Source organism: Lissotriton helveticus, chromosome 9, assembly GCF_964261635.1.
Source record: "Lissotriton helveticus chromosome 9, aLisHel1.1, whole genome shotgun sequence".
Taxonomy (NCBI): domain Eukaryota; kingdom Metazoa; phylum Chordata; class Amphibia; order Caudata; family Salamandridae; genus Lissotriton; species Lissotriton helveticus.
The window spans coordinates 288,889,665-288,902,211 of record NC_136070.1 but is presented as its reverse complement, the minus strand read 5'-3'; positions in this window follow the sequence as shown (position 1 = coordinate 288,902,211).

Sequence of the window (12,547 nt, the reverse complement as noted above, 5' to 3'; positions counted from 1 at the left end):
GCATGGATGATTTTAGACCTCTTAGGCGGTTCTTTAATCATGACTATTTGAATAATCCTGTAAAAAGCTTGAATCTTAATTGCGCGTAATAATTCATTTTAATTTGTTATTGAATTTGTTACTTCACTATATTGCATTGAGTAAATTGTTATAGTACGTGAATCTATTTCACATGTTAGTATCTATTATACATAGAAACAGAATGCAGTCAAAGAACCTATTATGTTTAAATTCCTTATTAAATAGAAGAAGGTAAGCTCATTCAAAAATTGTGCCTGATTGTCGGAACCCAACAGACATACTTTAATGTTAGTTCTTTTTTGATTTTGTTGTACTTTATATCACTTTATACCTGTGTGTTTTGTGCTGCTACCTTTGACCCTTGACCCATGACCAAGACCGCACTTTGTGGAAACTCATCAGGTAGATTTGCCAAATAAACTGCAATTTTGTTTTTTCAAACTCTGACTCGTGCACGCCCTTTTCCTCTTAGGGAAGTGTTTAAGTTAGACAGATAGATAGATAAATAGATAGATAGATACCACTTAAGGCATGAAGATCATGAGAAGGGTGTTTGAAAACACTTAGGGGCAGATTTATCAAAATGTCAATCAACACAGCTCATCAAGACCCCTTGCAGTACTGCGTTATGTGGCTTGGAGAAATGAACCACATAAATATGAATGTGTCATATTTAACATTATATGACACATTCCTCTATTCTCCTTGCGCTGGTGCACTATGTGCTGTGTAGCCCCAATACAGGCACCTTTGTACCATGGTGCAAGGCTACCTGGGTTGCAGAAAGGATTGTTTTTGCGCAGGAAGGGATACCCTCCTGCACAAAAATAATCCTCTGAGGCGTTTTCCTCTTTCTTTGCGAGCTGCAGAATGCAGTACACATAGAAAGAGGAAAAAAACAGAGAGCAATAACAATATTTTTCCTTGTGAAGTCTCCTGTGGGAAGGCATACCATTTTTACGCATTCCCAAGGTCTGCCAACTTATGGCGAACAAAGCGGTACAAAAGGGGGTGGTGATGGACGGAGCATCTGAACCAATCAAACACTCACACCCAGTCAACAGATCTGGGTTTTGTTTGCCATAAGTTGGCAGGGTATACTCAAACGTGAGTCCCTTGCTCACTTTGCAAGCAAGCCTGGCTGAAGACGGCTGTAATGCCAGAAACCGGTCCTAGGAAGCTTGAATCCGGTCCAGGGAGGCATGGCTTGGCAGTTCGGGCTGGACTGTTCCCATGAGGCACAGGGTCAGACTGATTTGCATATGGCCATGTCTGAACTGGGGTGGCAGAGTGGGCTAAAGAACGGTGATGGATTAAACCCAGATCTGTTGACTGGGTGTGAGTGTTTGATTGGTTCAGATGCTCCGTCCATCACCACCCCCTTTTGTACCGTATTGTAAATGTGACACATTAATGGTGGCGCAAGGCTTTTTTTCCATCTTGCAATTTTGCTGACGCATCTCTGCTAATATGCAGAGATGCACCAGTTCTTGTAAATCTGCCCCAAAATGAATATGAAGAACTTGCGAAATGTTTAAGAATGTTGGTGGGGAAGGGCTGCACAGATAAGATACACCCAAGAGAGTGGGAGGCAAGAAATGAATGGTGATTATAGGAGGCATGTTAGCAGAAGAGGTAAATGGTGTAGGGATAAGAGACAATGTGGAGAGGCGAGTGTGGAGGCCCGCAATAAATGGAGATTGGGAGAGAAAATTATTCTGAGCAATGCTTCTTTCTCCAGATTGGTCACGAGTTTACACTTACATAGATGTGAGTAATATAATGATACCCTCTCAAGGTCTTTGATAATGATCCAGTCTATATTTTAGATCTCTCTGGATAATTCCTGCTGTAATACCCTGGCCATTAAGAGATCAAACGCTGCTGTGCAGAACTGAAATATGAACCTGCCAATGTATAATTAGGTTTTAAAGTGTGTCAGTGGAGTCGTACATGATTAACGTAATCTCCCTTGCTTGCATCTGAGCAGTATTTAATGCGGCAATAAATCCTAGGCGCGCACTAATAAACAAGTCGTGTTCTACCACGGAAAGCTTTCTGTGTGCAACATATGCAAATGCATTCCAATTTTGAGATCACCAAATGTGGACTGGCAGCGCCATATCAGGGACAGGCAGCTCTGCATGAGAGTGGGAGCTGCCCTAGGGGGCCAATTCGCGAAAACATTTATAAGTACCGGAAATAGTAATACATTAGCACCCTTTATGTACTCTTACATTCCTGTTTCAATCGGCCCTAAACGAACACTCACTATTAGGAAACGGGCAAAGAGAGCACAGTCTTTGCTAATTGTACAAATTGTACTTGAATATTCTCTGGTTTTGCCCAATGTGTTCCCATTTAGAGGGTTTGGGGCCAATTTACAAGGGCATGTAAAAGTATTACTTTACCTACACCAAAAATGTCTCGAATAGGCCTCCTGTGGTTCATTTCACGAATCGCAGCTGATAGGTTTCTGAGCACTGAAAAGTTTGATTCATTTATGTATTTGGGACTTTTCTGGTAAACTAACCAGACTCGTGGGCACGCTGAAGAGTAGGCATAACCAAAACATCAAAAACATATAATAAAGTGCAGAGTCCACCATCCCCACAGCTGAATATCCTTAATTTGCATCAATGCTTTTACCACTACCCTTTCTCTTTATCTCTTCACTTACCTCTACATCTCTGTTTTCACCATCTCTTTCTCAACTCTCTACTTCACCTATGTATACCTCACCTCTCTCAGTACACTGTCTCACAACCATACCTCTTTCTAGTCTTGCCTTTAGATCACTGCCATTCTTTACACACTAAACAATGCTCATCTCTCTCTGGGCCTTACCCCTCCCCATGTACCAAAATGAACTGTTTCCATCTGACTTCCCTCTATCTTTCCTTCAGATATTTCGCTTCACTCTTAACCTCATCTCTCTTTGCCTCACCTCCATCTTTCTATAAAACTATTCTCTAAATCTCTCTTTCAGCAACCTGTCTCCCTCACCTCTGCCCACATCTCTCTCACTAATCATCTTTCTCTATCATACCTTTGTCTCTCTCACATTCAAACTTCTCAGTTAACCTCAACATTCATTCACCACCCTCGGTATTCATTCACCACCTCAACCCAACGTATCTCTCTACCTGCCCATCTTATCTCTGTTTCCTGTACTTCACCCATCTCACTACCTTATCTTCTTTCTCTCTGTCTCCCTCTTTCTCTTCCTCTTTAGGTCTGGCATAACATAACACCTGTTGTTGACCAGGAAAATAAGTTTAAGAAGCAGGATCGAGCTACGAGAGAGGGGCTTGTGGTTCAATTTATCTATAAGCTTTTGTTGGGGAGTAGGTGTGGGCTTCTGCAACAGAACTGGGCTGCTGTTAAATATTTTGCATTGCTTGAAAGCTTATGCTCAGTGCAGTAAAGTTTTGTGACAAAGTCCGGCTCATGGCTATAGGCATGATTTGTTCATGGATAAAGTTTGGTCAGATGACAATGGTCTGATATGATTATTATGAAAAGTTTTTTTTTTTTTTTTTAAAGCCATACATCTGTCTTATTTATTCTGTAACAGATATCTGAACAAAACGATCTCTTTCCCTCATCGTCTCTATTCCTTCTTCTCAATAATTTCACCTCTCATCCTCTTCCTCATCCCTTAGTCTCTTGCTTTATGTCTTTTCACTCTTCCCCTCAGCTGTTTTTCTACTCTGTACTCCTTTCTTTACTTTCCTCTCTGCCTTACTAATCTCTCAGTAGCCCTCCATACGTCTTTCCATGTTGCCGGTCCGCCTACCTCACTGGGGAAACATCCCGAACAACGACTTCGGAACAACGAGTCCCGGAGTCACGCAAGCAGAACAAAGAATCCCTCTGTTATAAGCGTTACATCCGCCCCTGAGCTTTGGCTCGATGTTAATTTTGCAGTGATGGTTTTAAGTGATAATTTTGTGTGCAGTGTTTGTGGTGTTGTACCATGTGTGTTAATAAAAGACCAATAAGTGAAATTGTGTCCTTTGTTTTAACAGGTTCAAGAGTGTGGGTTGTGGGGCATTCTACCGTCGCAAGGTTAGGCCGTTGGACGGCCATAAGGAACTGGATGCGAGGTTTCTCCAACACAAAGTGCGTGTGGATGGGTTTCCCTGGCATGCGCTGGAACAGCCTCTTGCCTACGCTTAAAGGCTCTCTAGCTTCAAAAGGGTCACATCCCCATCATCTGGTCATCCACTTGGGGGGCAATGACATCACCAACCTGGGAAGGACAGCGCTTTTGCACAAAATGAAAGTTGACCTGGGTGAAGTGTGCAAATTGATGGGAAGCTGTGAGGTATGGTGGTCCGAATTGGTACCACGCAGGGTGTGGCATGGCGCCAAGTCAGGCGAAGCAATAGAGAGGTCGAGACGGAGAATAAACAGCGACATGAGCAAATTCACCTTACAGATGGGCATGGGTTTCATCAGGCATGAGATGATTCAAGACAAAATAAAGGGATACTATGAACAGGACGGTTTCCACCTGTCTACAGTCGGTATGGACCTTTTTCTATTGGACTTACAAGAGGCACTGCAGGGCAAAGGCTGCGAATAGTATAGGTAGGAGTTGGTGGCGGGGCCCGGGCGGCGTCGGTTGCCGCCGGGCTGTGGCGGAGTTACAGGGCGATCCGGAAGCAGAGAGGTGCGGCACTGTACCTCAGCAGGCACATAGGGGTGCCAGAGCCTAAGACCTGGCCTCAGGGGAGGCCCGGGAACATGTGTAGGCGCCCCAGTAGTCCTTCGGGCCGTTGTGGGCCTGTGCAACCGGGAGCTTGCCTAACTGCGCTCCGTCCCACTAGGGGCGCGAGTACAAGAAGTACCATTAGGGGGCAGCACTCAGGTGGTTCGCCACGGTGCTGCTTGGCTCATCAGGCGGGCAGGTTGCGAGAATGCGGCCTGCCCTTGGATCGCCCGTCAGATAACCCATCATGATTACATAATGTTGTATGTAATAAACCTGCAGCAACTTTTCCCAACATAACACTTGTGTCTGGTGTGTTATTTGCGGGATTGTGGTATGTTGTTGGGCGGGGGGGGTCCTGTCGCCATGAAGCAACTATGCGGCTGCCCGAGGCCACCCGGTGGCCATCAGGAGGGCGGCACCGTAGTTGCAGAGGGCCTCCCCCCCCCCGTCCTCTGGCTCGCTTGGGCACTCCTCTGTTGAAGGAGGAGTCTCGGCAGGAGGAGGGCTTGTTCTGTGACGAGTGCTCGGGCGGTAGTCAGGCAGGGCCGGGGGTATTTAAGTCCCCCTCGCCATTTTTGATGCCTCTTTGCCGCACCGGACGCCTCCTGTCGAGACGTGGACACTCTTTTCCCTCCCTACCTCTTACACTGAGTGTCAGCTGGGGGGGGAAATGGTTGAACTTTATAATGTATTTCTTTATCATTGCAGGCGGAGTTACAGGGCGATCCGGAAGCAGAGAGGTGCGGCACTGTACCTCAGCAGGCACATAGGGGTGCCAGAGCCTAAGACCTGGCCTCAGGGGAGGCCCGGGAACACGTGTCGGCGCCCCAGTAGTCCTTCGGGCGGTTGTGGGCTTGTGCAACCGGGGGCTTGCCTAACTGCGCTCCGTCCCACTAGGGGCGCGAGTACAAGAAGTACCATTAGGGGGCAGCACTCAGGTGGTTCACCATGGTGCTGCTTGGCTCATCAGGCGGGCAGGTTGCGAGAATGCGGCCTGCCCTTGGATCGCCCGTCAGATAACCCATCAAGATTACATAATGTTGTATGTAATAAACCTGCAGCAACTTTTCCCAACATAACACTTGTGTCTGGTGTGTTATTTGCGGGATTGTGGTATGTTGTTGGGCGGGGGGGGTCCTGTCGCCATGATGCAACTATGACTCAACCTTAACCACGTGTGGTTAAGGCTGATTCGGTCTAGTGTTTGGGCAGGGTGAAGTTCGAAGGAGCGTCGCAGAGGAACGGGTAAGAGGGGGGTAATTTTCAGGGGGTTTGGGGTTAGTTTTTAGGGGTGGGGGTTTTGTTTTTAGGGGGTATGGGTGATCGTGTTTGTTTAGATGGTGTGGGAGGGATTCGTTTGTAGGAAGTTGAGTTCATTTTTGGTGACCGAAATTAATTTTAAGGTGGGGGAATTAGTTTATAAGGGGATGAGTTCGTTATTAGGAGGTGGGGGTGATCGTGATTATTTTCAGGGTTAGGGGAATTCGTTTTATGGGGATTGAGTTCGTTTTTAGGGGATGGAGGTTTGGGATTTGTTTTTATGGGCTATGCTTGTTTATATGGTGTGGGGGAATTAGAAATTAAGGGGTTGAGTTCGATTTTAGGAGGTGGGGTGATTTTGATTATTTTTAAGGGGGGAATTAGCTATAAGGGGTTTGAGTTCATTTTCATGGGGTAGGGGTTAGAGATTCGTTTTTAGGGGGAATGGGTGAAAGTGTTTGTTAATAGGGTGTAGAGCGAATTCGATTTTATGGGCAGGAGGGTTTGGGCGGATGGGAGTAGTAGTAGAATAGCATTTTTTTTAACACGAATTCCTTCAACACGAAAAATCGTTGTACAGGAATGCGTGGTAAATAAATTGTGGTTTAGATGAGGTCTTGGTTGCGACTTCTTTGTTAGGGACGTCGTGGTTGTGGAACTCGTTGTTCCAACATACAACCCCTCACTGTTGAGAGAGCGCAAACTGACTTAAATGTATGAGTACATCACACTTACCTGTAGTAAGCACAAATCATGAGGAGAAATGCCATGAGTGCTAATAGTATCTGCAATTATATTCTGAATGTATAGCTAATGTAGAGATTTAAGTAGAAGTGGAACTAATACAGAAATGTGTAACATTATATGATTTTATTAGATGTGATTATTTTTGAATCCATGTCGTGAAGCTGCTAAAACATAAGATGGTATGTGGTTAAAAGCAGAACGTGGTAGGCCTCAGGGCCAGAGCTGGAGGGAAAGGGAAGGTGGTTCTTTTCACGACGCAGATTATATTAATGTTTTGGTCATTGCATTAAATAGGCCATGATTTATAGAAATGTTTACTAAATAATAGAATAAGAGTATTAACATGCTTTAATTAAATGAATAAGTTGAATGCTATAATCATAATGAGAAATATTGTAGGCCTGAAATGTTTTAGCATTGATTTATACGTACATGTCTGGGCTGAGAAATGTTGTAAGCCTTTTTAGAAGTCTATGAGAGTTGGGTTCTTGGCTGCAGATATCTGTCTGCAAAGGATAAGGGGGGGATCCAATTATAAATGAATGAATAGAGGTCTGTTCAGTAGACGGCCCAGACATGGAGGAGGGTTCCGGAATGTTTGAGGGGTATCAGCGGGCCGGAGAAGAGTCTGAGAAGCAAGGTCAACTCTAACGCATGAGGCCCAAGACAAAGCATCATGGAAAAAGCCAGAAGTTGCACCACGTGAGGGGCGTTCCGTAAGGGGCGTCTCAAATGTTGTTGACTGTTTTGTATTAGGGACAGCACCCCTGGGTGGAGTTAGAGCAGAGACCTGAGGACCCTTTAGAGAGCGGATGGGTAGGCAGAGAGGGGTCATGACTGGAGAACTTTAGGTTTTCACCAAGAGACTTAGAGTGAGTGACTTCCCTTGGGGGTCATTCACTGCTGACACCTTTGTTAGGTTGGGATTTGGTTAAGTAGGGATACCATCTAGAACAGGGTAGGGACGCCTAACCTGTGTGCGTTTTCCTCCAACCTAAATGAAGGAGAGATATGCGTCTATGCTGATAGCTTTATTATTCTTAGAACTTGTGTTAGTGATTTCTGTTGCTCGCCTGAGGGCTTTTCGAGAGCACATGTATGTAATTGGACCTGTGTATCTCGTTAATCTCATTCTGAGATGCTTGTATTTGCAGCTTATCATTTCTTTACAATAAACTTTTGAAAGCTAGAAGTTGTTTGTGATCTTTGGGAGTAGAGTCCTTTCTTGGGTGAACTAGCTTGGAAATAGGTGCACTTTCTTTCCTTACAGACAGGCAACAAAGGTTCAGTCGACCAGATCGAGGTTTGGATCAATAGATATAAGGTATCGATCAAAATCTCGCCCTTTCAGTTGGTAGCTATAGAGGATGGTTGCCTTCTTGAGGACGGTGACCTAGGCCAGGTTAGCTTACCCCAAGGCCCCTAGAGATCGATGATCGGAAGAACAGCCCGCTGGAGAAGATCCGGATGACGTGAGACAGAAAAAGCAGCAGTATCGGTCGAGAGTGAGTATAAAGGGTTATGCGTGTTAGATTGCGGTGTTTTGTATTGTATCTATGTTGTAATGTCTGGCGGAGTTGAATGTCTGTAGAGTGATTGTGGAACGGGTTGTGAGCGCGCGCAACCGGTGGAAATCTTAAGTTCAAGGAGAGCTTAAGTGGTTCGGGTGTATCGGACACCCAGAGTAATTGTCAACTAGTGTGAAGGGGGTCATGAGGTACCATTGATCACCCGAGGGACCGAGATAGGGGGACCGTAAGAGTGAGTGCGTGAGTAACGGACGCTGGTCGGAAGTTACTGTGTGTGTAAGCAACCTATCAGAGAGACGATAGACATCTCGTCAGTTGTGTTGACAATTACAGATAGACTGTGGACGTACAGTCGAGAGAAGTGACCGCTTGGTCGGAAGTAGTCATTTCTCGGTGTATGAATGGGACGCATGCATAACCGGGAGACGAGTTGAGAAAGGAGGGGTGCTGCTGCGAAGCGGAGAAAAGTGACGTCAGGTGGTGTCGCGCAGTGATTGGCCGACCGGAGAAAGACCGCGCTGTGATAGGCCAGCTAGCGAAGACGTCAGAACAGGGTCGCGACGTGATTGGCCGACAGGAGAAAGACCGCGCTGTGATAGGCCAAGCTAGCAAAGCCGCGACAGGATTGGTGGATTGTCATCAGGAAGTAAACAGAGTAGCGAGGCTGGATTTTGTGCGCATAATTATGAAGTGTTTTAAATGGTTAAAAGCGGTGTTTAAAAAAGAGAAGCGGGGATCGTATGAAGGGGAAGAAGCCCCGCCGGAGGGTACGCCAGCTCGTTACATGGCAGTAAATGTTGGGTTGCATACGATCCTTTGGATATCAGAGTGGAGTAAGATTACTGAAGGAAATGAGGAACTGACGTTCCCGAAGTACGGGACGTTTAGATTAGAGGTGTTACATCGATTAAAATCAGTCATGACCTCAATGAGACCCTTGCCTAGACCAACCCAGTTTGAAGCTCTTGATGCATGGCTTAGGGCAGCGCATGAAAAGAATATGAACAGACGACAAGAAAGGGTGAAACGATCGGTAAGGGCAGTACAGGATGCCAGGTGGGATGCGGATGCTAAAAGATGGAGAGTGCATAACATGGAAGTAAATAAACTGTACCCAGTGTTAGAGGCGCCAGTAAATAAAAGCCCCCTAGAAGAAGATGAGGAGAGCGAAACAGAGGATAGCCTGATAAACAGATTATTGACAGACAGGCCACCCCCGTATAATAGAGCAGGGGGAGAGGTCGAGAATACTGAAGGAGAAAAGGGGGGCAATGCAGGAGAGCATAGACCGCTTCCCAGTTCAGAGTGGGATCCTGAGCCAAAGAAAGAGCTGTCCCAGCCTAGTCAGGTGCAACAGGTAGTCGGGAGGTTTGTGGTACAAAGAGCGCCGGAAACGGAAAGCGCCACATCCTACCCATTACCAGATGCACTACAGGTACCTGTTACCATAGGTCCTATAATATCGATATATGACCAAGAGAGAGCAAGAGGGGAAGAACGGGTACGGAAAGACGGAGAAAGAGCAGAGAAGGCAAGGAGGAACGATACCACTAATTCCCCAAGTCAGATGCCGATACCCAGAGAGTGGAGTACACCGATGCACACAGCAGGGGACCCAGGAGGAGATCCTGGGGGTCCTAGATGGCCAATGGATCTGAGGGGATCTGGACGAAAATCCTTTCAAGAGTTAAATGAGTACATGAAGCAGTGGGATGAGGCAGTGAAGGCTCAAAAGAGCATCAATGCTGCGGAAGCTGAAAGGGAAAGTCAGCACAGCCGAGCTCGGACTCACTGCGGGGCTGGAGAGAGTAGCCCGGAGAGGGACTGTAGAGGGAGTAGGGGAGTCACCCATTGGGCCCGGAGTGGAGGTAGAACAGACCTGGAAAACGGGGGCCCCGGGAGTGAAGGGGTGGCGCGCCCAATACTCAGTGAAGGGGAGAGGAGAGCACAAGAGTACAGAAACAGCTTTAAATGTCCACACTGTGTGCCCGGCACCAGAGAACTGAATGGGAGTTGTGAGAGGTCGCACCATAGTCCCTGTGATGACGGCAATGAGCGCAGCCCAGGGAATATGGGGAACCAGGAAGGATCGTATCGGGTACTGAGCAAAACGAGGCAAAGAGAGAGTAGCGAACAGAGGGAAAATAACAGAGAGGTGTGCGGTGAGAGGAGAGAAGAAGAAGAGAGTGGGCAGAGAGAGAGTGGGGGTAACAGGCCCGTGTTCCATCACCTTCCTAGATCGGATGGCCGAGCATGGGACCTGGAGAGATGGGAGCGAGGGAGACCACCCATTAACTCTCCCGAGCCCAAACGTAGAGCTCGAAGTTGGGATGGTAGGGAAACCAGCGAGCCCCCTTCAAAAGACATATTGCGGGCTGAGATGAAAGCCAAGAGACTTGATGTCTCCAGTCTAAGGTCAGACCTGGATGACATGGTAGATGGTACCCTGCCTTTAGAAAGAATGGAAATGTATGAACAGGATGAAATACTGTATATGGCAAAGGACATTACTCGAAAAGCGAGAGCAGTCCATGAGAAGTTAGTCGAACTAGCAGGCAAATATATGGTGGACTTGTCAAGAACCAAAGCATTACAGGGTAACCACAGGCTACATTATACAGATCGAGACCTAGATGAGAGGAGAACGATTGGGCTGAAAACACACATAAGAGAACTGATTACTGGAATAAGGACATGGAGGGCACTAGATAAGTGGGAAGAGAGGTGGTCCAAGAAAGGGACCGGCAGGAGAAGCATGATTGGTATGACACCAGGACAGCAGGGAATAGAAGCTTACCCTTTGCGTGAAGTTGCAAATGGGAATTATGTACATGTCCCTTGGAGTAGGGGAGATTTAGCTGCTTTTACCACCTCTTTCCCCAAATTACGTGAAAACCCAGTGGAGTGGTACAAGCAAGTGGAGAGATTTGTAAAAATCTCAAAGGTCCTTTGGATAGATCTGAACACGCTGTTTGACATTGTAGTACCAGGCGATCTGTGGACAGCATGCAAGGTTAGCGCTGAGTGGCCCATAACGGAGCCAGAGAGAGATGCCAAGACTAATGGGCCGTCCGAGATTGTGATGGCAAAATTCGAGAGAGTGATGAATTGGCTGAAAGAGAAAGTGCCAATGCAAGACATAGATTGGGTCAGAATAGACCGAACAAGACAGGAACCCAAAGAGACAGTCCACGAATATTACGAGAGATTGCTGAAGGCGTTTAAACAGTATAGCGGCTTGGATGTAATGGATCCAAAAGACATAGGGCAATTTGTGTCCAAGTTCGTCCTGGGACTGAGACCGGATATTAGTTTAATGATTCAGCAACACTCGATTTGTTGGCAAACTAAACCCTTAGACGAAATACTGAGATATGCCAGGTACTGCTGTGATGAGATAGATTCCAAGGCTAAGAAACTAAAGGAAAAGTTGATGGTGGTACAGATGCAGGCAGCAGGGAAGGGGGGACAACAGCAACAGCAGCAAGGAACAGGTACAGGAGGAAAGAAGCAGTACAGTCAGAACAAGGGCAATGAGGAGAGTTCCACCTTTAGACCCAGAATAGACATAGCTGCCTTGAAGAAAACGACTAGGTGCCACCAGTGCAACGAGGTGGGGCATTGGAAACGCGAGTGCCCTTACAATGTAGAGATAGGAGAGCAAGAGATAGAGGAGGAAGAGGTCCAGAGCGCGCCTACAAGAGGGGTAACGCCATACCAAGGAAAGGTGCTCAAAGGGGGGGGGCTCCTCCCCGAGCCCAGTTCCCGCAACCTCCTCGAGTAGGGAGTATGGGTAAGACCTATAGACAAATGCCCCTGTTTGTGGAAGGGGAAGAGTGCTATTATGTGGACCCATTAACCGGACAGAGAGTGGAAAGAGAAGACTGCACCCTCGGGGCAGCCTTGGAGGTAGATCAGAGGGGACCCTATGTGGAAGCAGAAGTAGCAGGGTGCCCTACGACATTTCTGGTGGACACAGGAGCCACTAGATCCACGATCAGATCAGCTGCAGTTCCAGACCTGCCCATGTCTGGAGAGACCATACAGGTGGTAGGGGTCGCAAACAGGAGAATAACCAGCCAATTGACAGAACCGGTGCAGGTGAAAATAGGGAAGTACAGTGATGAGCACCAGTTTGTGGTTTGCGATTCAAGTCCTGTGTGTCTGCTAGGAAGAGACCTGTTGTGTAAATTGAATTGTACTATATACTGTACACCTCAGGGAGTGGAGGTATTGACCAATGATGATGATGCAGATTTCAAAGTTGCAA